The 22,464-nt window shown below is 37.3% G+C and overlaps 1 long non-coding RNA gene across 2 annotated transcripts in view; it reads right to left on the bottom strand.

Moving 5' to 3' along the window:
- Positions 1-1,784: 1,784 nt before the first annotated feature.
- Positions 1,785-22,464, bottom strand: part of LOC148125422 (uncharacterized) — a 31,581-nt gene continuing 10,901 nt past the window's right edge. Inside the window, exons 2-4 of one of the 2 annotated variants that reach the window (XR_015744107.1) lie at positions 4,561-4,618; positions 3,498-3,591; positions 1,785-3,185 (exon numbers count right to left, since the gene is read on the bottom strand). This is a non-coding gene — a long non-coding RNA (uncharacterized LOC148125422). Of the gene's footprint in view, positions 3,270-3,497; positions 3,592-4,560; positions 4,619-22,464 lie in introns of both variants that reach the window. The other variant, XR_015744108.1, reaches the window with a different exon arrangement.

The raw sequence follows: 22,464 nt of genomic DNA, 5'->3' as shown, positions 1-22,464 counted from the left end.
TCAGGCAAAGCAGGCAGATTGAGTTACTCACAGATTCATTCAGAGATCTATCTATCTCCCATCGGCTAACTCAGTCTCTCAAATTTGCTTGACGTTGAGTCTGCACTGAATTTGCTTGCAAGCAAACCTTCAGTCCTAAGAGAGGTTTGGCTGTGCTGAGCCGAAGATCTAAAGACTAGCTAGAAAGCAAGAAGTCCAACCATTTCCTGCTTCCTAGCTAATCTAAATCTCCTGGTACAGCAGAACAGATGATCGTCGGAAAAAGGAAAAATATCAATTTAGCAGACAAGTTTGCCAGGAAAGGAGTGAGTGGGTGGGGAGGGTTTCTACAGGCCATGTGGGCGGCACAGCCTTTTGTTTCTGTGCAGCCTGGATTAATTGCTTTGTGGGGGTGCTCTGGGGTTGAGTTTTCTCTGCGGCCCACCAAAATTTCTCGCGGCCCACTGGCGACTGTTGCATTAGGTGATGGTACTGTCTATCCCACATTGTTCTACAAGAAGCAGGGTATGAGCTTCTTTGTCAGATGCCTTATTGAAGTCCAAGAGAACTACACTGCTCAAAAAAATAAAGGGAACATTTAAACAACACAATGTAACTCCAAGTCAATCACACTTCTGTGAAATCAAACTGTCCACTTAGGTAGCAATACTGATTGACAATCAATTTCACATGCTGTTGTGCAAATGGAATAGACCACAGGTGGAAAGCCTAGGCAGTTAGCAAGACATCCCCAATAAAGGAGTGGTTCTGCAGGTGGTGACCACAGACCACTTCTCAGTTCCTATGCTTTCTAGCTGATGGTTTGGTCACTTTTGAATACTGGCGGTGCTTTCACTTTAGTGGTAGCATGAGACGGAGTCTACAACCCACACAAGTGGCTCAGGTAGTGCAGCTCATCCAGGATGGCATATCAATGCGAGCTGTTGCAAGAAGGTATGCTGTGTCTGTCAGCGTAGTGTCCAGAGCATGGAGGCGCTACCAGGAGACAGGCCAGTACATCAGGAGACGTGGAGGAGGCCGTAGGAGGGCAACAATCCAGCATCAGGACCGCTACCTCATCCTTTGTGCAAGGAGGGACAGGAGGAGCACTGCCAGAGCCCTGCAAAATGACCTCCAGCGGGCCACAAATGTGCATGTGGCTGCTCAAATGGTCAGAAACAGACTCCATGAGGGTGGTATGAGTGCCCGAAGTCCACAGGTGGGGGTTGTGCTTAAAGCCCAACACCGTGCAGGATGTTTGGCATTTGCCAGAGAACACCAAGATTGGCAAATTTGTCACTAGCGCCCTGTGCTCTTCACAGATGAAAGCAGGTTCACACTGAGCACATGTGACAGACATGACAGAGTCTGGAGATGCCGTGGAGAACGTTCTGCTGCCTGCAACATCCTCCAGCATGACCATTTTGGCAGTGGGTCAGTAATGGTGTGGGGTGGCATTTCTTTAGGGAGCTGCACAGCCCTCCATGTGCTCACCAGAGATCGCCTGACTGCCATTAGGTACCGAGATGAGATCCTCAGACCCCTTGTGAGACCATATGCTGGTACAGTTGGCCCTGGGTTCCTCCTAATGCAAGACAATGCTAGACCTCATGTGGCTGCAGTGTGTCAGCAGTTCCTGCAAGATGAAGGCATTGATGCTATAGACTGGCCTGCCTGTTCCCCAGACCTGAATCCAATTGAGCACATCTGGGACATCATGTCTCACTCCATCCACCAACGCCACGTTGCACCACAGACTGTCCAGGAGTTGGGGGATGCTTTAGTCCAGGTGTGGGAGCAGATCCCTCAGGAGACCATCCGCCACCTCATCAGGAGAATGCCCAGGCATTGTAGGGAGGTCATACAGGCACGTGGAGGCCACACACACTACTGAGCCTCATTTTGACTTGTTTTAAGGACATTACATCAAAGTTGGATCAGCCTGTAGTGTTTTTTTCCACTTTAATTTTGAGTGTAACTCCAAATCCAGACCTCCATGGGTTGCTAAATTTGATTTCCATTGATAATTTTGTGTGATTTTGTTGTCAGCCCATTCAACTATGTAATGAACAAAGTATTTAATGAGAATATTTCATTCATTCAGATCTAGGATGTCTTATTTTGTGTGTTCCCTTAATTTTTTTGAGCAGTGTATATCCACAGCATTTCTCTGATCCACTAGTTTAGTCACTTTATCAAAAAAGACAATAATGTCTGTCTGGCATGATTTGTTTTAACAAATTTGTTAAAAAACATTTGGTTTAATTCTAGTGATCACTTTGTTCATCAGAGAACACTATGTCTACATAGGAGAAATATATATGATGTAAAAATAGCCACACACATTCTCAGTGTGATTGTCATGACAGAAGTCTGCCTGATTAAGAAGATATTTAATGCTGAAATATGCAGGAAAGCCAGTGAAAAAAAGTTATTCAGAATAAGACCTCCAAAAAACATCAATATGCTGACAGCACATGCAGCTTAAATGTCTTTCAATGACAGTTTCTGAAGGGTGGAGTAAAAAACCCTAATCAGCATTTAATCGCTTTTATGCAAGTTAATTTTTTAGCTTTTCACTGTCAAAAAAGGTAGAATGATCCAAATCTAAAATAAATCAATGTACAGCTAGTGCTGAATAGCATTAGCTGCCATTCATTAACCAATACAAAATCCTTTTCAGAATATTATACTGCATTCAAAACCTGGAAGCACAACAATGAGCCCTTAATTAAGGAGAATTTTCTTTCAGGAGGTTCATAGTGGCCACTGCTGAACTATAAGGTGCTACATACAGCATTTGATTTGGTTTCATATGTCAAGCAGGATACACCCATCAATTCACACGTTCTGTTTCATACAGAGAAAACAATTTCTCTGGCATAGATTGCTACGAAAGAGGCTGTTGAGTGGAAAGAGGCTATAAGCTGCCTTTTCCTAGGGAGCAACAGAAGTGGAGTAAAGATTGTTGAGGGAGGCAATTACTTCAGGGGGATTGCAAGGGAGGTGGTAGAGTGGTTAATCTTGTGCAATCCCCTGTACAAGGAGGAGATTACCAGGATCGATTCTATTGATGTGTCCGCAGTGGTGCTCTCAGCAGTCCCTCCAAATGTTTTTTTAAAATTTAGTCAACATTCTTCTTCTGTGGAAGATTTGGTCAGCATTCTTCTTCTGTGGAAGAAGGTGTTCTCTTCCCCACCAAATACCTGGCAAGGCAATATGGGGAGGAGAATTCAAGAAACAGCAGCATTAACAAGGGCATCCGGAGGCTGCTAAGGATCTCAGGCAGACTGGGAAAATAAATGTACTTGTCTTAGTGGAAAGCTGGTGTAACCCGGAAGCAAAGAATCAGTACTGATGAACTTTTACCTCAAACGTAACTCTTATCAGAGAGTTAACAGCTGCTTCATTTAATAAATGTTCACAGTTATGACAGTGATAAAAAAGTAACTTTACAACCAATACCTTTGCAGGTCTGTAAACAAAGGAAACTGAAGTAAGATCATAAGCCTACTTACAGTTTCACTTAGTGACTGGTTCATTTAATAACTTGAGTTATTCCCAATTGCAGTCTCAATCGAACTATTACCATTGAACATTGTGGGGTTTCTTCTGAAAAATATAAAAAGATTACAGGGCAAATAGTTCTGAGAAAGGCAACATTCTCTCAGTCTCAATCTTGATCTATAAAATAGCATAACAGCCACCCTAGCCAAATTACAGTATGTACAGTATTTGCAAACTGAAAAAACTGGTAAGTAATATGTCACTTGTTAGTGAGATGGGCAGCATATAAATTTAATAAATAAATAAGATATGTACATGCTAAGTCATATTGTCCTAATCCAGCTATGTTTAGCTATGAGTTAATCTTGTGAGAGATGACAAACCTCTCAAGCTATATCAATTCAGAGAAGGCTTATATGAGAAAGTGCTGTTCTCTTTATAAAATATACATATGAACACCATAGACCAGAATAAGTTGTTACTTAAATAACAACTTACTCCTCTATAATCCCCATCCAAAGTACTTTGGAGTAACATTGGACTGGACTTTCTCCTATAAGATGCATTTGGAGAACATGGTGGCAAAAATCAATATTATGAACAACATACTCCAGAAATTATGTAGAACTAAATGGGTAACTTCAGTTGCCACTTTCAGGTCATCAACACCAGGGCTGGTCTACTACACAGCAGAATACTGTGCCCTGTATGGCTTAACAGCTGCCATATTAATAAGTTAAACCCAGACTCTACCGCACCATGAGGATTATAAGCAGATGTATTAAAAGCATTCCAACTTGCTGGCTTTCTCTTCTGAGCCATATAGCATTGCCAGCTTTATGATGGCAAGATGCACTCAGTCCTTAATATAACAAAAGGAGTTTTTGCAGTCTTCTCTCCTTCTAGAGAAACTAAGAAACTGATGCAATCAGAGATTTGTTCTAGGGTAGCACTGGGGGAGGTAGAAAGGGAAGAACTGGGGGAGGATAAATGTTACTAAGTCTGCCCCTCATGCTTTTATGGTAGTGTTACCGAATAGAATACAAAATTATGGAAATTATTCACAACTCTTACCTGAGTTATATCCTCCTTTCTTGATTGATTCCCTTCCTGTCCCAGTTTATGAGTCATCCTGGTATTTAACATAATATATAGTTAGGCTTTATACCTTTCTTTTTGTAACATAGTATAAAAATAATTCTGAGTGGTCTAGCCCAAGTGCCACTGTGAAATTGGTACAGCTAATACAAGATATTTAGTAGGAAAATCAACTGGAGAGAGGAATTGAAGGGAACTGTAGTCAAACATGTGGAAGCACCTAGTGCTCTGATGGCAAACCTATGGCACACCCATGCTGGAAGTGGCATGCAGAGCCATCTCTCTGGGCACGCCAGCCATCACCCATTGCTCTTCCAGGTTCTGGCGCATGCATGTGTGCTGGCCAGCTGGTCTTCACATGTGCCTGTGTGCCAGAAACCGGAAGACCGGGTAGCTGGCGTACATGCACGTGCCAGAAACCGGAGGCTCAGATCTTCCAGTTTCCGGCGCTCCCCCATGCATGCACGCTCCTGTTTTGGCATTTTGGTGCTGAAAAGGTTCGCCAACATTGACCTAGTGCATGCAATGAATTGAGGTCTTTGTCAGTAAGTAATATCCATATATATTTTGTCAAGTTTGTATTACTCTATTTCATATTATTCTATTTCTAGACCTTTCTCTCATGGCTACCAGACAATTTAGGTGCATATCCAGTGTGTGTCACTATGTGAATAGGCTATATTATTAATTGCGTGCTCTGGGATTCAGTGCTGCCAATAGCTGTGGACTAGCCAGTTTCAGTCCACATTGTACAAAACAGAATAGTCCTAAGTACTTGCTTTGCTGAAAAGCTGCTATCATTAACAGGTTTATGACTCTAGAATTGGGTGACATATCTGCTGGACACAACACCTGAAATTCACTGTCTAGCAGTACCAGGTGGAGACAAGGAAAAAGAAAAAGTACTCACATAGAGAAAAAAATGAGAAGGTTGTCTCCTGAGAAAATACTTTGTGGAAGTTTTTGGCCAATATAACTGAACTGATAAAGATTATTTCTGTGAGCACTGACATCTATTTTATGCATTCCTTTCAATCGGGAACTATAGGGCTAAAAACCTGACACATGGCATTTATCACTATCACCAGAAGTAATACTTATATGGGCTCTCAAAGTATTTTGAGCTCCCCACAGCTTTGCAGACTGATTTTATTATCCAGAGAAGCTGAGTACCTACCTTTCAGTCAAACTAATTAATATATTAGATTTACTTTGTGTGTACAGACCTCCTCAAACTGTTTTCTGAGAGAGAAGTACAAAATCATATCACTAATTGAAACAACCCTTAAATAGAAAAGAGAGAAAGATATAGTCTAGCATTTTTTTTTATTCCAGGGACCAGTAAGACACTAAAATAACTTTCCTCCTCAGAATAAAGCAATTTAGTTTATAATTGTCCAATACATTATCTGACAATCGCCTACTGAATAAATCAAAGTTTCAGCAGAATGTCATGAATAAAGTTTGTTGAAAAAGGGGAAGTGTTCCATTAGTTGACCTTATGATTTATTTAGCAATTCCATATATATTTATCTGCAGGCATACATAAATAATGTTACACTTTCTTCCTGTAATTTTCTTTAGTTCTCCAATTTAGCATACAATCCTGGACTTCCAGATAATCTGCCATCTATGTAATAAAACAGACATGATTTTTTTCCCAACAGCCATGATCAGCAAAGTACTGCCTAATGCTCCTAATTCTAGTGCTATGGAGTTGCAATTAAAAGATAAGAGATGAGAACCCCAACAATAATAATATTTATCTAATTTAGATAGTCATCATAAGAAATCTCTGTGGCATGGTGGCTCAACAGTTAAGATGCTGGGCTTGTCAGCTTGAAGGCTGACGGATCAGGTTCAAGACCTGGGCATTGTGTGATGGGATTAGCTCCTGTTCTTCCCCTACCTCCTGCCTATCTAGCAGTTCAAAAACATGCAAATTGTGAATAGATAAATAGGTACTACTTTGGTGGTAAAGGTAACAGCGCCCTGTGATGTCATTTTGGCCACATGACCATTGAAATGTTTTCAAACAGAGCTTGCTCAACGGCCCTTGAGCATTGCCCTTTATAGTCGACAATGGCTAGCAGAATAAAATCTGCAAGGACTTCTTTACATTTACCCTTACCATCATAAGCAATAGAAAAAGAAATGGTGTTATATGTTTGAATGCTCAAATATCCTATCTACCAGCAAGGATTATGTGTGGGAAATTATGCTGAGGTTGAACAAAAATGTAAACTCTTAATTCATAGCCTTAGATTTTAAAAGCAAGGTAGTTCATCAATCATTGCCATTTTCTCCCAAGATATCTGACCTAGTGATCCTTTATCCCCATAGAACTTTTGCCAACAACTATACTATGGGAAGGATAGGAAGGCAAGGAACACCCATTCGAGAAATCTGCCCTATCTCCTGCCTTTCACACACAGAACTACAGTATTTATTACCAACAATTAGCATACTACATCTGGGCTGCAAGTCAGGAAAATCACTAGATGGAAACAAAGCAGTACAGAGAGTGGAAAGCCTAGTTTAGTTGTTCTCTTTTGTTTTGTTTGTCATTGCACCTCATACAATGAAATTAAATATCACCCTCAGTTTATATTATGACTATGAAAATAAACACACATCCTTCACCTTCTATACATTGAATTGAAAACCCCTGATATTGCATTAATATTGCACTATACAGTTGAATTCAATAGTGACCATCCAAATAGCAATCACCATTAACCAACATATACCCTATACATTATGCACTGCACAGGGCTAGCTTTAAGCAAAGGCTAGCCAACTAATGCTGCCTCTCTTTCCAAATTACTTTAAAAATGCAAATCTTCACAAGTGCAAATGGTGACACCATCAATCGTTGCTTCCTGAGGCATTATATACACTTGAGCTGACCATGCCACTGTGGGAGAGAACTTTAAAAATTCTTGTCAACTTTAATTATTATTTTTCCTGTTTAAAATTGTATTACTGTACTACTACAAACATAACTAATGCATTATATTATTTGGATAAAATAGTATTTATATAGTATTGACTAAATTATTGCTCTAATATTTAGATAAACTTTTATAGATAATAATTGCAATGCTTTGCTTTTTAGTTAAATATCAGACTAGATTCCACTAGTTTATCCTTAAGCATTTTAACAATATATTACAAGGAGGTGAAAATAAAGTTTAGTTAATATCTGGCAAAACTATCCAATAATGAAAAATCCAACAAAAGGGGCAGTAGTAGACAACTAGAGACCAATTACCTGCTTACCAGCAACTTTCAAATTGCTAACTGGTATAGTAGTTGATTCCATCCAACAGCATCTATTTGAAAACAAGCTTTTTCCATTTGAGCAGGAAGGAAACCAACCCCAAACAGCAGAAGGATGAAAGATTAGCTAATTAGCAAGATGATTTTGGAAAACTATAAGAGAAAGAAGACCAACTTGAATATAGCTTGGACTGATTACAAAAAGCATCCCTTGCCACATGACTGAATAGTTAAGTGCCTAGAAATAACAAGAGTTTGTAGAAACATCAGCTTTGTGCAAAATGATTTTTAAAATGTCAATGTTTTAAATTTTATATCAAAACTAAATATGGCATTCATAAACAATAGTAAAATACATCAAGGTCTTTGTTATATAATAAAGGGTTCTTTCTTAAGTTTAATACTTAGCTTACATTGTGCTGTTACTTGTTTGTACAATATAGTACTGTATATAGATAGTATGTATATATAGAGTATGGAATATGGCAAACACTATTATTTATACAGTATGGCTTCTAACAGGGTCTAAATGCTTATAAACACTGCAAAAGGGTAGAAGCACAAAAAAATAAAAGATAAAAATAAAAACTTGAATATTAAACAAAAGGAAAAAATAGTAATCAAACAGCTCTTTTTATTTTTATTTTTTCTTGGTTTTGTATTGCCTTTTCCTGGAATTATACTTATATGGTACTATTTTACTTTACAACTATTTACATGGATTACAAGCCACTTTAGAAAGATTATTATCCTGAAAGATGAGGTACTATATAAATAGGTGAAAATTACAGAATGATTAGGCAAAAATAATAAATACAATACAAATTGGGTAAAGTATATGCATATTGATATGAATTGCATGTTATCAAGTATGTTGATAATCCAAAAATTCCTAACAGAACTATTTTTCATTCTTTGCTATAATGTAGTACTAGCCATTTTTCCCATTTGAAAATTGCAAGGGGGAAAAAACAAAATTTTGTACTACTGTACAACAACAGAAGTCCAACATATTTTGGGCTTTTCCAGGTTGGAGAAGATTCATCGAAATTTACACTCTGAGATTTTTTAAAAATCTCTGAAAGTCAAGATATTTGTTTAAGCTTTTTCTTCTCACTATACACTTGCCAATGTAATTGTTTTTTGTCATTAATATCACTAGCTCACTAAACTAGCAAGAATATGTGGCGGGGGGGGATCACAAATTTTGTCTGCTTTAATCCTTTTAATAAATAATATGTTGGCCTGTCTTATAATTCCAAACAATATTTTGGATGAGTCCCTCTCCCCATTAAGTGGCAACGGTCCTACAGCACCCACCTGTCTTCAATGGCCTGAAAAGTTTCCACTTAATTTCCACTTAATTGAGACAAGAAACAATTGAAGTCTCAATTCCCAATAAAGATCTGCACTGTGGCCAGAAAGCCACCTGAAGCTGGATTTAAGAAATGCATCCATGCTCTCCGTCTCTCAAACAATGGCATGTAAAGAGGAATTCTGGGAGTTGAAGTCCACAGGTCTTAAAGTAGCCAATGTTGGACACCCCTGTTATAAAGCATACAGAAATATAATCCCCCTTTACCATTTCCACGTGTCACTATTCCTGCCACAGATTCTGCTAGGGACTTGCTGAGTCTCAACCCTCCATAAATAGTTTTGCCACAGAAGCATTTGTGTGCAAAAGCATAATCTTATTAAATATTCACATGCAAGTGGTTAGTCTTGTGTTGGCATAGGTTTATAAATATATTTAAGCCTTAGATGTGTAAGACAAAGGCAGGCAATTGCTGAGAAAGATAGTATGTCATTTCTGAACAACAACAGCAACAACAAAAACTGAAGTGTCAGAATTAATTATTGTCCTTGAGGTTTCTTCTGCACCTTTCTTTTATTAAATGAACCTTTATTTTATTAAAAGAAATACCAGGTACGATACAAATCTGAAATCCTATTTAGAATCCTGGAAGTTTGGTCCTGTTATTAAAAATACATGATATTGCCAAAGGTAGATGATAGAAGATAAGTAACTGAGTTCATATATGATTCCAAAATATGATATGGGGGTTAGGCTTGGAACTCAGAAGCATCAATTATTTTATTTTATTTTATTATTCATATGCCATCCATACTGTTATCAAGTAACTTGGGGTAACTTATAGTCAGATAAAAAACAATATAAAATTTTAAAATGTAAATACGTAAGTTTTAGCATTAATAATTTTAATATCTTAGGAGAAAACAAGCATATAACTAAATTTTGGGGAGGCCTTCCAACTAATTTATATAAGATTGACATTGGTCTAGATCAGTCGTCTCCAAACTTGGTAACTTTAAGACTTGTAGACTTCAATTCCCAGAATTCTGGGAGTTGAAGTCCACAAGTCTTAAAGTTGCCAAATTTGAGGGGCCCTGGTGGAGACTATACAAATGTAGTGTTACCCTGTAGTTTTTTAAACAATGATTTATTGCATAAATCATAGTTGCCTGGGTTAACACACAAAATACTAAGCTATAAACCATGGCTTATAAACAATAATGAAGAACACAGTAAATGAGAATCAAATAAATGATATAACGATTTTGTGTGCTGTGTAAATTCAGTCATAGATTTAATATGCATCTAGGCAAAATAGCAAATATGGATTCTGTTCTTTATAAATTATCAGGCTCATATCTCAGTATGATATCAACATAGATAAGATATCAAGTTTTGTAAATTAACCCAAGCCAGACTGAACAACTGAAGTCAATTAATTTGTTAATTTTGCTAAGGGAAATCTCTGGAAGCAATTTCCAGAAGTTATCCATCAATGACCTTGTATTCTTTGTAGAAGAACCAATTAAACCAGGACCAAATTTAATTAAAGAGATAGAAAGATATGGAGAAGTGGCAGGTTTAACAATTAATAAAGATAAAGCCAAAATGATAAAAAATTTAACAGAGAAACAAAAAAAACTAGTTGAAAATGATTTGGAGGAATGCTTGGTAACGTGTGTGTGTGTGTGTGTGTGTGTGTGTGTACAACAGAATTTTGGAGTTTCACATGCTTTCACATGCTTGCAAAAATATTTCACCACTTTAACAAAATGCAATTATTTTAATGAGCTGACCCATTAAAAATATTTTTCCAGGTTCCCAGAGAAGTCTGAAAATGACACAGCTGCTTCAAAAAGTTGTTATAACTTTTGAGTATTTGAACATGCTTCTTTTGAATAATATTTAAGGCTTGTGGAGTCCTAATATCAATTTAACCTGATGTGCAAAACCAAAGGCAAAAAAAATGGATTATGCCACAATAAATATATTAATTTTAAGATTACCCAAGACTCTATTTTGGGAAATGGCATCATCTCTGAAAAATTTATAATAAGCATTATCTACACATACATAAGTGTATAAACAAACATGAATTAACTAAACTTGTTGATAAGTGAAAAAATGATTAAAATGTTTTTCATGAGACTCCAAGTCTTGAAGCAGACATCAGCTGAAAAAAGTTTGTTGTTTTGCTGAATTTTTACATATTTTTTAAAAAGGATAATTTATATTCTTTAAATATATGAGCATAGAAAAACAGCAAAGTTAATAAGACAATAAAGTGGAGGAAGATTTCAAATGATTATTTTCTCCCCCCCCACCAAAAAGCCAGTATTAAAGTACAAGAATCTTGCCATTAACATAAAAGCTAGTCTATCAGAAAAGGCAGACAAAAGAAAAAAAGGATGCTTTTGAATTGTAATACTAAAGAACATGTCTAAGAATATCTTGTACACAAGATGAACAAATCATCTCTTACTAGTTGAAATCACAAGTCACGAAGAGTCAGAAGTAACCGATAATGACAAAGCAGCATTTGCTGTTTCAGTAGCTATCTTTGATAGACATGGAGTCATTAAATTATATTATTCACATCTTCCATCATGAATCTTTCACATCTTCAATCTAGTACCTATAATAATGGATAGATAATATCAGAGCAAAATTCATTCCATCGCTCCAGCTGAGAATTCCCCTTCTCTATTCTATTATACTGTAACTTATCTAACACCTTGGACAATTTGCATTCTCTATTTTGGGAAGTGAGCAGAATTGTCTCATCAACCACAGCCAGCAGTCTTGATCTGACTTATTGAGATGATTTGCATATTCCTGAAGTATTCCAGGAAATAAGCAGAAAATAAGCCTGGAAGAGCAAGAAGTTGGACTTTATCTCGTCAGCTCAATCTTTCAGTCCCAAACTTAATAAACTTATTAACTTTTCTCCTCCTTCTTCTTTGTCTTTAGCATACAAGTCACTTTTGTTTATTTCGGTTTTGTGTGTTTGAGGTTTTTGTTTGTTTGATTGATTAGTTTGCTCTTCTAGGAAAAACAAGTGAATGTACAAAGAAAGGATCTGTTTGGAGCTGAATAATCTTCAAAAGGCACATAGACACGGCTAAAGAAGCAAGTACTGTGTTAACGTCCAGGTATGTGCCAAGTATTCTGCTGCTACATGAGAAGAACTCCAGTAACATCTGGACTGAGTGAAAATTAATTGTGTTGCTGAACAAAGGGAAGTCTGGAGACATATCTGGCCCACTGAAACTCATCAGGGAAGATTAAGAATTTCTGGACATAGAAAGATGTTTCTAAAACAGGACACTAGTAAAAAGAAACAGAAGCTCTGTATGAGAAGAACTGGCAGAATATAACTCAGAGGTGACCAAGAGATGGTTCCTGTCACTGGAGTTAGACAATCAATTTCAGGTCTTCTTGGAAGGTATCTTAAGATCCCACCCACCCCGCAATATTCCAAAAACTTGGAAATGAGGAATAGGACCCTATAATATTTCATTTGTCTGAAATAGTATAGGGTTCCCTGACTGAGTAGGGAGTTGGAGTAGAAGACTTCCAAGTTCCCTTCCAAATCTCATCTCTTCTCTTCTGTAATCTAGTTAGTCTGGTCTTCCATTCCATCCAATATCCATTGAAGAACTGTCTGTTCGGCAAAGGGAAGTCTGCTGTCTCCCAGGTGTAAAGATCCAGGATGTGATGGAAAGGTTTATACAACTGTTCAAACCTACTGACTGTTACACCTTTTGTTTCATGTTGCAACAAGTGACAATGCTAGGGAATGCCTTAAAAGTCTGTTTGTTCGTTTAATAAATTTATATAGCTGCATCTCCCCTTTGTGATTCTGAGCAGCGTAAGAATTAAAAACATAAAAACAACACAATAAAAATCATTAAAATATTAAAATAATTAAACATTTTTTAAAAAAAATCTTTAAAAATCACAATATGTATAACAACATGCTCAGGTTTCCTAACAACATAGCCATTTCGGGCTCCATACCTGTTACTAGATCCCTAGAGCAGAGGGCAAAGCTGTTTTCCAGAATATCAGCAAGATTAGGGCAATCTGACTTCAGGGGAAATGATTTTCCAAAGGGCAGGTACTGTGGCAGAAGGGGCAGAAACCCTCTTGGGTTCCATCAGGTGATGTTTCTTTATGGGTAAGATCCATAACATGCCCTTCCTGCCAAACCTGATGGGCTGATAGATGTGATTGGAAGGCGACTGTATCCAGAGACTATAGGGAGTTGACAAAAAAGGAATGAGTTCAGAGTTCAGGCGATACTTTTGTCCATACTTTCAACTGAAGGTCATTGCTGGAGAAAAATGAAGAATTCTGAAGTTGAATGGCTGGTTTAAGATATGATAATTGGACCATGGCCTACACTACCTAACATGAAGGCTTTCTGCTGAGAGATAGGTTGTACCCCAAATCTCATAATGATTGGGAAGAACAGGTTTGAAAGACCTCTGACTCAAATCATCTGGAGGTTGCACTGTACCAATGAATTCACATGGAATAAAACAAATATTTGACTCTTCATGATTAGGCTTTTACAACATACTATGTAAAATAAGTTTTGCTTGTTTAGGGTTTAGCAAATGAGATTAATACAACCAAGTATGACTTATTCAATAAACCAGGACCAACTAAACCATGAACAACATCTTCAAAGGAATAAAATTCACACAGAAAGAAGAAAACAATTCCTCTTCCTAGATATCCTCATCAGCAGAGGTAGTGATGGCAAATTAGAAACTCAAGTCTACCATAAAATTACCCATACCAATCTAATGCCCCGCAACCAAAGCAATTAGAAATTATTTAGGGCTAATGCAATCAATATAAAAAATAATCCAAGATGGAACTGTTGTTCATCAAACAAATGGAAAAGCTGGTTACAATAAGTACAGTGGTTACCATGGCCAGGGTGATACTCTCCCTGAACAAGGTAGCACTGATTTGTGGATCCTTTTGCTTAAACAAATAGAAGTACTTAATACCTCATTCGTGGCCCTACCTGCGCTAGAGAATGCCCTAGTGGAAGTAATTCATATCTTGACACAAAGTTGGGCTACTTCGCACAATGCTGTCTTTAGAGATGATCTGAAACTAAAGATGATATAAAATGCAGTTGCTAGACTGTTGGCAGGACAAGCTTGCCTGTATACTATAAAATCATACATTGGTACTGTTGCACTGGTTACCACTGGACTTCTCAGCCCAATTCAAAGTGTTGGCCATTAATTTGAAAGCAACATAAGGATAGACTGGGAAACACCTTGCCAGAATTGAATCTGCCTAACTGGTTTGATCAAGGGAGGGCCTGTCAGTAATCCCTGGTTCTTGCAAAATACGCAAGGTGTAGATAAGAAGATAGCTCTTCCCTGAACTAAATCTCAATTTATAGAATTTATGCCCCCAGAGGAATGAGTACGCTTAAGACATATACCCTTACATTTTGGAAACAAATGTAGGCAGTGCTAATCTGTTTGCCTTTGACACAAGCTGCTTGTAAACCCCAGCAGAGAATTTGATTGGAATATAATTACATTAATGTTATTGTATTTTATGTAACTCATGTATGTTAGCTCAGACTCCATCAGGATTGGGGTGGGTTAGAATTGCATTTGTTAAGTGCAATGTCACAATAATGTAATCATGGGTATGCAGAGTTAATGAATAAAGCCATGCTTTAGATAGCTTGAAACCATATATTAGCAAGGTGTGAAATGGGAATAAATTATTTGTGGTTTCTTGGCTTATTATTTTTTTCTATTCCCTGCCTGAACCTCTAGTTCACTAACATTTAACAATCAAAGGAAAATAAACATTGACCAAACTAGTTATGGTTACTCTGCTTAAAACAGTCTGGTTTGTTTCTGGCTTGCCAGGCAATGGTTTACCATATAGCTCCTATAATTCAGAATTTTATTTAGCTGCAAAAACAAGGCTCATTTTTTTCCTGCCATCAATTTTTACTATGAATGAATCTACAAAATGTTGTGTGTGTGTATATGTGTGTGTGTGTGTTTGCATGCTTGTACAAGCGAAAAATGTGCAGGCCAGTTCATAAGCTTCAGTCACATTTGATTTTAGCTTTTTATTCTTATTTATTTCACACATTCAACAGGATGATAACACAGGCCCTGACCCAGTTGTTTTTATGATCTAGTAGCTGCTTTAATCTTTTGTGTGAAAGATTAGAAGATACTTCCAGCTGTTTCACCTAGAACCTTCAAAGCAACTCTTTGTGAATTGTTGGTGCAATATAAGAGTTCTGTTACTGTTTGCTGGGCAAACCTTTAGAGATGGCTACAATGCATTTATTGAATGCTACACATATTCTAGCAGTGAGGCTTTAGGAATCACTGAAAAGAAATGTGTTGAAGGACAACAAGAATGGCAGACAAAAGCCTGCTTTCCTTGCAAACTTGTATACTCAGCCAGCATGTGTGATGTTTTCTGTTGGTCATTCACCTAGCTAAGGTTTGAGCTGTGTCAATCTTTTCCCACAGGGTCTAACCATCCAAAACAGACAAAATGTTATAATATGGGTGAGCATGAGCTTTTAAGGAGAAATAATGAGTGGGTTTTTTTTAAACTAAATATGTTATTCTTATATCCTCTGGTAATTTCTGTTTGAACACTCTGCATTTTCCAGATTACTGAATAAATTACTTAATATGTCTAACATTACAATAGAATTTATATGAATGAGCAACAATGCAATAAAACAGAAAAAGAAAAGCCAAAATCTTTATAAAAGGTAGGGTTGTTGGTTGGTTTCTCTACTCTGGGGCCCATATTATTTTGGTAAATTTAGAATTCTCTTTTCAAAAAACCGTGATGAAAACAAATAAAAGAAAAATACAATGTAAAATAAAATCAGTGAAATGAAACATTTATACTAATGAGCAATGACAGTGTTTATATGACACCAGAGTGTTAAAAGGAACAATGTACTTCAATCAGAAAATAATCCCAAACTTTAAAGGTGAAAAAATTGTCAGATTAAGAAAAGCTAAAACAGAAAGAACAATCAGTGGAACACCTTGCCTCCCAGAGTCTGGATAATCCATCGCTGGAAGTCTTCAAGAAAAGATTTGTCCAACCATTTGTCCAGGATGGTATAAGAACTCCTACCTTGGGCAGGAGGCTGGACTAAATGACCTCCACAATCCCTTCCAGCTATATGATTCTAAAAGCATCTCAATAAACATCAAACTTAAAACACCACATTTACTAATGATAAACTTTTGTGAATGAAGAATAATCTATTTTATAGTAAAAAGTCTATTTCGTTGTTCTTAAATACAAGTATTAAAAAGCATATGCATAACACATACATTAAAAAGAAATAAATGTAATAGTGGCACTCCCAATTACATTCCATATTTTTTATTTTTTAATCAATTATTAATCCTTATTTCAGTTATTAACAGTATTGACAAGTTTAATAATTCAAAAACAACTCAAAACAGTACTTGAATTATCCGAAATAAGCAACGCTCACAAGCCCTTCCTTTGGAAGTACTGATTTGAGAGACTTGGAGGCTTGGTCCATCCAAATCCAATCAAAAACATGGCCTCATTTGAGTTTCATTAAACAACACCAAATTGAAAAAAAACACACTATATGCAGTTATATTTTGAGACGTCAGATTAGCAAAATTCCAAATGAATGAGCAGGGAAATTGTGGGGAAAGAGTGGTTTGGAAGATAGGTAAACCTAAGGAACATTCTAGGCTCAGAAAAACAAGTTTGTAGGATCCCTGCTGTGAATTAAAATAGCAAATAAATAAATAAACCAGCTTTTTTTTTTACCATGAAGTAAAAATATTACAGCCAAAAGCTCCCATTCCAATATCATCCTAAATATAAAATTTATTTCTCTTAATAATTGCTGAACTATTTTTTTTCCCAGAAAGAAAGCAGCAGCAGCAGCAGCAACAACAAAAGACTGTCAAATGGAGACGGATTCTTGTGTGTGTGTGTGTGTGTGTTTTTTGTTTTCTTTTCCTTGTTAACTTTCCTTGCCTGGTGCTATGAATTCCTGGCAGCTCAACGTGGCCCTTTCTATGTATATTGAGGGTCTCTCACAAAGACGTAATGATTGGAGGAGGGAGCGGGTTCTGGTGGTAGAGGGATAATTAGACTTTTTACTCTCCCTGTTGCTCTGCCTCCCACATCTCTTGGCTGTACCCTTAAGAGCAGCTGAGCTGCAGCCAAGTTCTGCACACTCCCCACAGCCAGCAACTTCCTCTGAAACTGCAGCCCATAATTATCACCAGCTGTTCAGAGTTGTCTGAGAGCAGTCCAAGCAACATCTTCGTGCCCAGAGAGCAGCTCCATCTCTCCCCCCCTCTACTCTGAGCTTGGCTGCAGTGGAAAAACCTCTCCAAAACTTTCAGGAAACAAAAGCCAGGAGTCCCTGGGTTTGCTGTACTGCACCAAGAGAGGTGTTAGCCAGGAGCTACCTTTGCTTTAGACCAGTATCATTTACACGAATGGCATGTGCACATATGCCTTCTCTATGGCACTGGCTGCCAAGTTAGATTGACACTGCTTTACACCATAAACCTGGCACGCTGTTTTCATGGTATCTGCAAGTTTCCTTTGTAGAAGCATTACATTCCAGATGATCAGACACTGATGGTGGAGCCCAACATAACGTCCTTCCCACTTGTCAGCTTGCCTGTGCTATCTCCGCCCCATCAATTATATGAAGGAAGAATGCTGAGCTAGATGGATGGTAGGCCTGAGTCAGCATTTTGGGTGTTCTTATGACAGCCGATTTTTAAAAAAAAATGCATTCAGGTAGAAACTATGTCCTGACAAGACACTGCACCACAAACTAGTCAACCACCTTTTAGCCAATGCATTGTCTGAAGACAGTCAGTGTGATTATTTTATATTCATCTCTCTCTCTCTCTCTCTCTCTCTCTCTCTCTCTCTCTCTATCTCTATCTATTCAATTTCTATACCCCCCCCAACTCAACCAAGTGTCTCTGGAAATTAAAACATTAAAACAATAAGCACAGCCACAAAATAAATATATATAAGCAGCAGCCGTGATGATTAATCAACTAAGAGTAACAGGACCTTAACACATTCCCAACCATAGGCCCAGGAACACAGCCAGGTTTTTAAAGCTTTGTGAAAAGCCAAGAGGGTTGAGGCCATTCGAATTTCCGAGGGGAGAATATTCTATAAGGCAGGGGCTACAGCATGATTTCTCATTAATTCTAAACATTGGATTAACTGAACAAATCGTGTGAACTATGTCATGGAAACACAGCAACAATGTTGATAAGGACAGATAACACAGGTAAAATTATAAGGAGTCCAATTAAACCAGAAGGAACTTTACCACTTGTGGCATTATATGGAAGCTAGGTAATGAATCCAGAATGTCCTTTTTTTTTTTTTTCTAAAATCAGGAACTTTACATGGAAAAGCAGCAGGAATATCCTATATTTCATTATTTCTATCTTTCCACCAAACCATTCTCTTCCGGGGTGAAAGGTTTCTAGCTGCAAAACTGTAACAGCTTCATTTTATATCCAGCAGGGACTATGTAAAATTTCCTGATGCCAGGAAGGAGGAATTTGTAACCTTTCAAATTTGTTGAGCTACAACTCCCAGCACCCCTTACCTTTGGAGATTCTGGTAATTATACCTGAATAACATAGGAACAAATTTAGTTTTTAATGGTCCTTCCTTCTTCCCTCTCTCCCAGTGGGAGTCTTTGAGGAGCTGGCATTATACAGTATAAGTTGCAACAAATAAATCAAAGAAATCAGATTATAGCAAAGTATGATGTGTGAACCCAGCTCAGTTTACTTCCACATGAAGTTAAGATCATGTGGGCAATTTGTGGTTCTCCTAGACGTCATGAGAAAGTCCGACACAACCGTCTTATTGTTTCAAGCATATAAAAAGAGAAAAGTAGCTCATATATTAACACAGTAACCTCGGAAAGGGTCCTTGTATTTGGAAGCCAAAATGTTTCATGGCAGTTTTATATTTTCTTTTGTCACAGTTATTTTTTATGCGACTTTTTGATTCTGATTCTATCTTTTTAGGACCCAGTTCGATGAATGTGTGGACCTTTTTTGTTCAGTTCACATATACACCTGTAGAAAAGGATTGTCTTAGAAGTCGTTGTCATGCAGAGTACTCTCAAATGAAAGAAGAGAAGGTTTGCACTGTTGCTCATGGATTACCATCAGTTTATAAAAAGATTTGCTTTTGCTTAGCTGGTGATTGTTCTAGGTGTAACAGGCATTTAAGCCAACTCTTCACAAGCCAGAAATTACTAATAGGAGATTTGAATTCATTCACCTAGGCAGGTATTGGTATCTTTCCTGCTGTGATTTGGAGGGAGGAAGTAATAATGCCTCATGTATCAAATCAGTAACAGCTATGTGGAAGAAGTTCCAGGACTACAAGGAAAAGATTCAGCGGTTCATGAATCTTTAGTTATCGATTCTGTACTAAACTAGGGATTTTAAGAGTCCTATCTTGTTTTGTCTTATTTTATTTTGGTCTGGAACGAATTAATACTAAACCGTGATTAAAAAAATTGCAGTCCCTGGATTTAGTTTGTGTGACAATCAAACCAAATAGGTTACAGCTTAGCATGCTATGATGGGTGAACAAACCTCAGAGAATTTCAGTAATTTCGAAGAATTACTGAAATAAAGGAAGTGTTATGCTAAAGTAGGAAAATAATTTTACTCATTAGCTCTGTAAAACATGCTGAATGGTATTAATCAAAGGTGTATATACAAACATACAGATGGAAGCAGGTGGTCAAAAATAAGATCATATTGTGAGAAGTAGTATTATACAAATCAACTCAATAATTGTATTTAGGCCTTTTAATTGCCAAGAGGACCAGTATTGGCTCAAGCAACCCCTAATTCTTCATTACCCATCACCGAGTCGAAAGAAAACTATAGCAGCATGAAATATGATGTCCATGTTGCTAATCCCTATCCTGCTTCTACTGCCCAATCATTTGATCTCTCTCCAAAGCAAAGGGTGACAAAGCCTAACAAATTTTACTTATGTTGAGGTTGCCTTTGAAGTAAGAAAATACACACACATACACACCAGACCAGCCAGTTATGACTTAAGCAAATGTTACGGAGGATTGGGGTGAAATTAAAGCAACATTATGGGGACATAGAAAAAAAATGTTGCCTAGAGTTACAGCTCCCAAGAAAAAATGTGTGAAAAGGCTCTGTGGTTGCTAAATGGGGGTAAATAATGGCAATCTGCACATGCTTAAAAACATCGTTCTTAGACTGCATTATTTGGGGAATTGTGATCTTAAAATCAAATCCACGTTTAGCTCTTCTCAAATTTCTGCCTTTCTTCATTCTCTTAAGTAGAAAGGCTTCTGACTGGTGTAGGTTTTGGGATTCTGAACCTATGTCACCGCTCTCTTTTTGGGGGCCAAAGCTGTCATCAGCAGGAAACATACCGTGCTGGAAAAGCCTCAACCTGCTGCTGGTTCTTTGTGTGGAATGCTGGCTCAGCACCATTCCCCTTCCTTCTGCCCAAGCTGCTCTTTTCCCTAGTCTGTCAGGCATCCAGCTGCTCACAAGCAAAGGGGGAGTCAAGGGAGTTGGACTGGTTGGTTGTTTAGAATACTTCTGCCTTGTCCCTACAGAGTTGCTGCTACCTACAGCAGCTCTGCCATCTACTGGCCAAATGCAATTCATACAAGCCCACAAGAGAGTGAGGTTGGTACTAAGTGAATTTTAAATGGATCATGGTCTCCAGAGGACAAAAGAATTAGCCTCCTTTTTCCCCTAGGCATCTTATTGGCTTAGAAATGTCAGCCTTACAATTCTGAATAAAGATTAATTAAATGGGCGAAGTATGTCCAAATATTTTCTGTCTTAGATGCATTGGCATTTCCCAATAAACTGAAAATCGTTTCTAGCCAGTGTCCAAATTTGTTATGCAGATTTCTTTCATAACTATGACATTTGTTGTCAACATAAGGAATGTGATTGTATTGTTTTCAGAACAATACATACAACTCAGCAAAGCTACAATTACAACAATGAGCTAAGAGCACTATTTTCTTCAATAATTTCCTTTGAGAGACGAGCACACCCACGTGGCAAATCCTACTCCTTTTGTACTACCATATGTATGTTGCCTGTATGTATATTGTGAGTAAAGATGGTACTAAATCACACAAGTAACTAAGAGCATACTATTTCATTTAATTTGGGTTGTGGAGACAATTAGCTCACTTACTGAAATCTGCTTCTGGTGGGATTCTTATGCTAGCAAAGTTTCCACAGGAAGTGGAGGGAAGGCAGAAATGTGATTTAATCACTAATGGCTTAATATCCCTTATAACTGATTTTTTAGATTAATAACACATAAATTGTATTTGCTGCTGTTCAGTGGGGTGGGGACAAGGCAGTGACAACCAATAATATGTCATGATGGGGAAAGTAAATAGAAGGGATTAATAATCTCCTAGTATAACACTGTATATCGAAAGGAGATAGGGATTGTGTAGATTCTGCATTTTAAGCATGAGATCTTTGATTTATGAATAATATCTCTAGCTTGGTTCCAACAGATTTCTCAGCCCTTCTATAAAAATTTAGTCGTGATGGATTGAATATGGAAGTGTTTGAATACGGAATCTATCCAATTTCCACAGAAATCATTTGATCAAGTGCAGTTACTTTCTTTCTATACTAAGCACTATGTTTCTACATCCCATTGTACTAATTTCAACTCAGGGTAGGAGGATATTAGAGATAGGAATCTGCTATAACAACTAGGCACCATATATTATATTATATATTATTATATAAAGTTATCCTATATATAAACCATGAATAAATTTTATAGCAAAGACTTATCAGTTTCAATTTATTTGTTTCTGGGAAATCTAAATTAAGAATAATGTCTAGAATCCCACAAGCCTTCCCAAAACAAAACTCCTCCAAAGAACCAATTTAGTCTAATTAAAGCACCAGACTAGAAACTATGAGTTCTAGTCCCACCTTAGGCATGAAAGCTAAGTGGGTGATTTTGAGCCAATCACTGTCTCTCAGCCCAACTCACCTCACAGGGTTGTTGTGGATAAAATAGGAGGAGAAAGTAATATAGGTGTGTTCATATGGTCACTACCTTGAGTTATTTATGAAAATAATAAAATCAGCATAAAAAATATAAAAACAATCAAGTTCAATGCTTCATAAAGTTTAGGCTAAACA

This window comes from Pseudonaja textilis, chromosome 6 (assembly GCF_049901715.1).
Source record: "Pseudonaja textilis isolate UNSWEBS1 chromosome 6, rPseTex1.2, whole genome shotgun sequence".
NCBI classification, from domain to species: Eukaryota; Metazoa; Chordata; class Lepidosauria; order Squamata; family Elapidae; genus Pseudonaja; species Pseudonaja textilis.
This window is presented reverse-complemented; position numbering and strand designations above follow the sequence as displayed.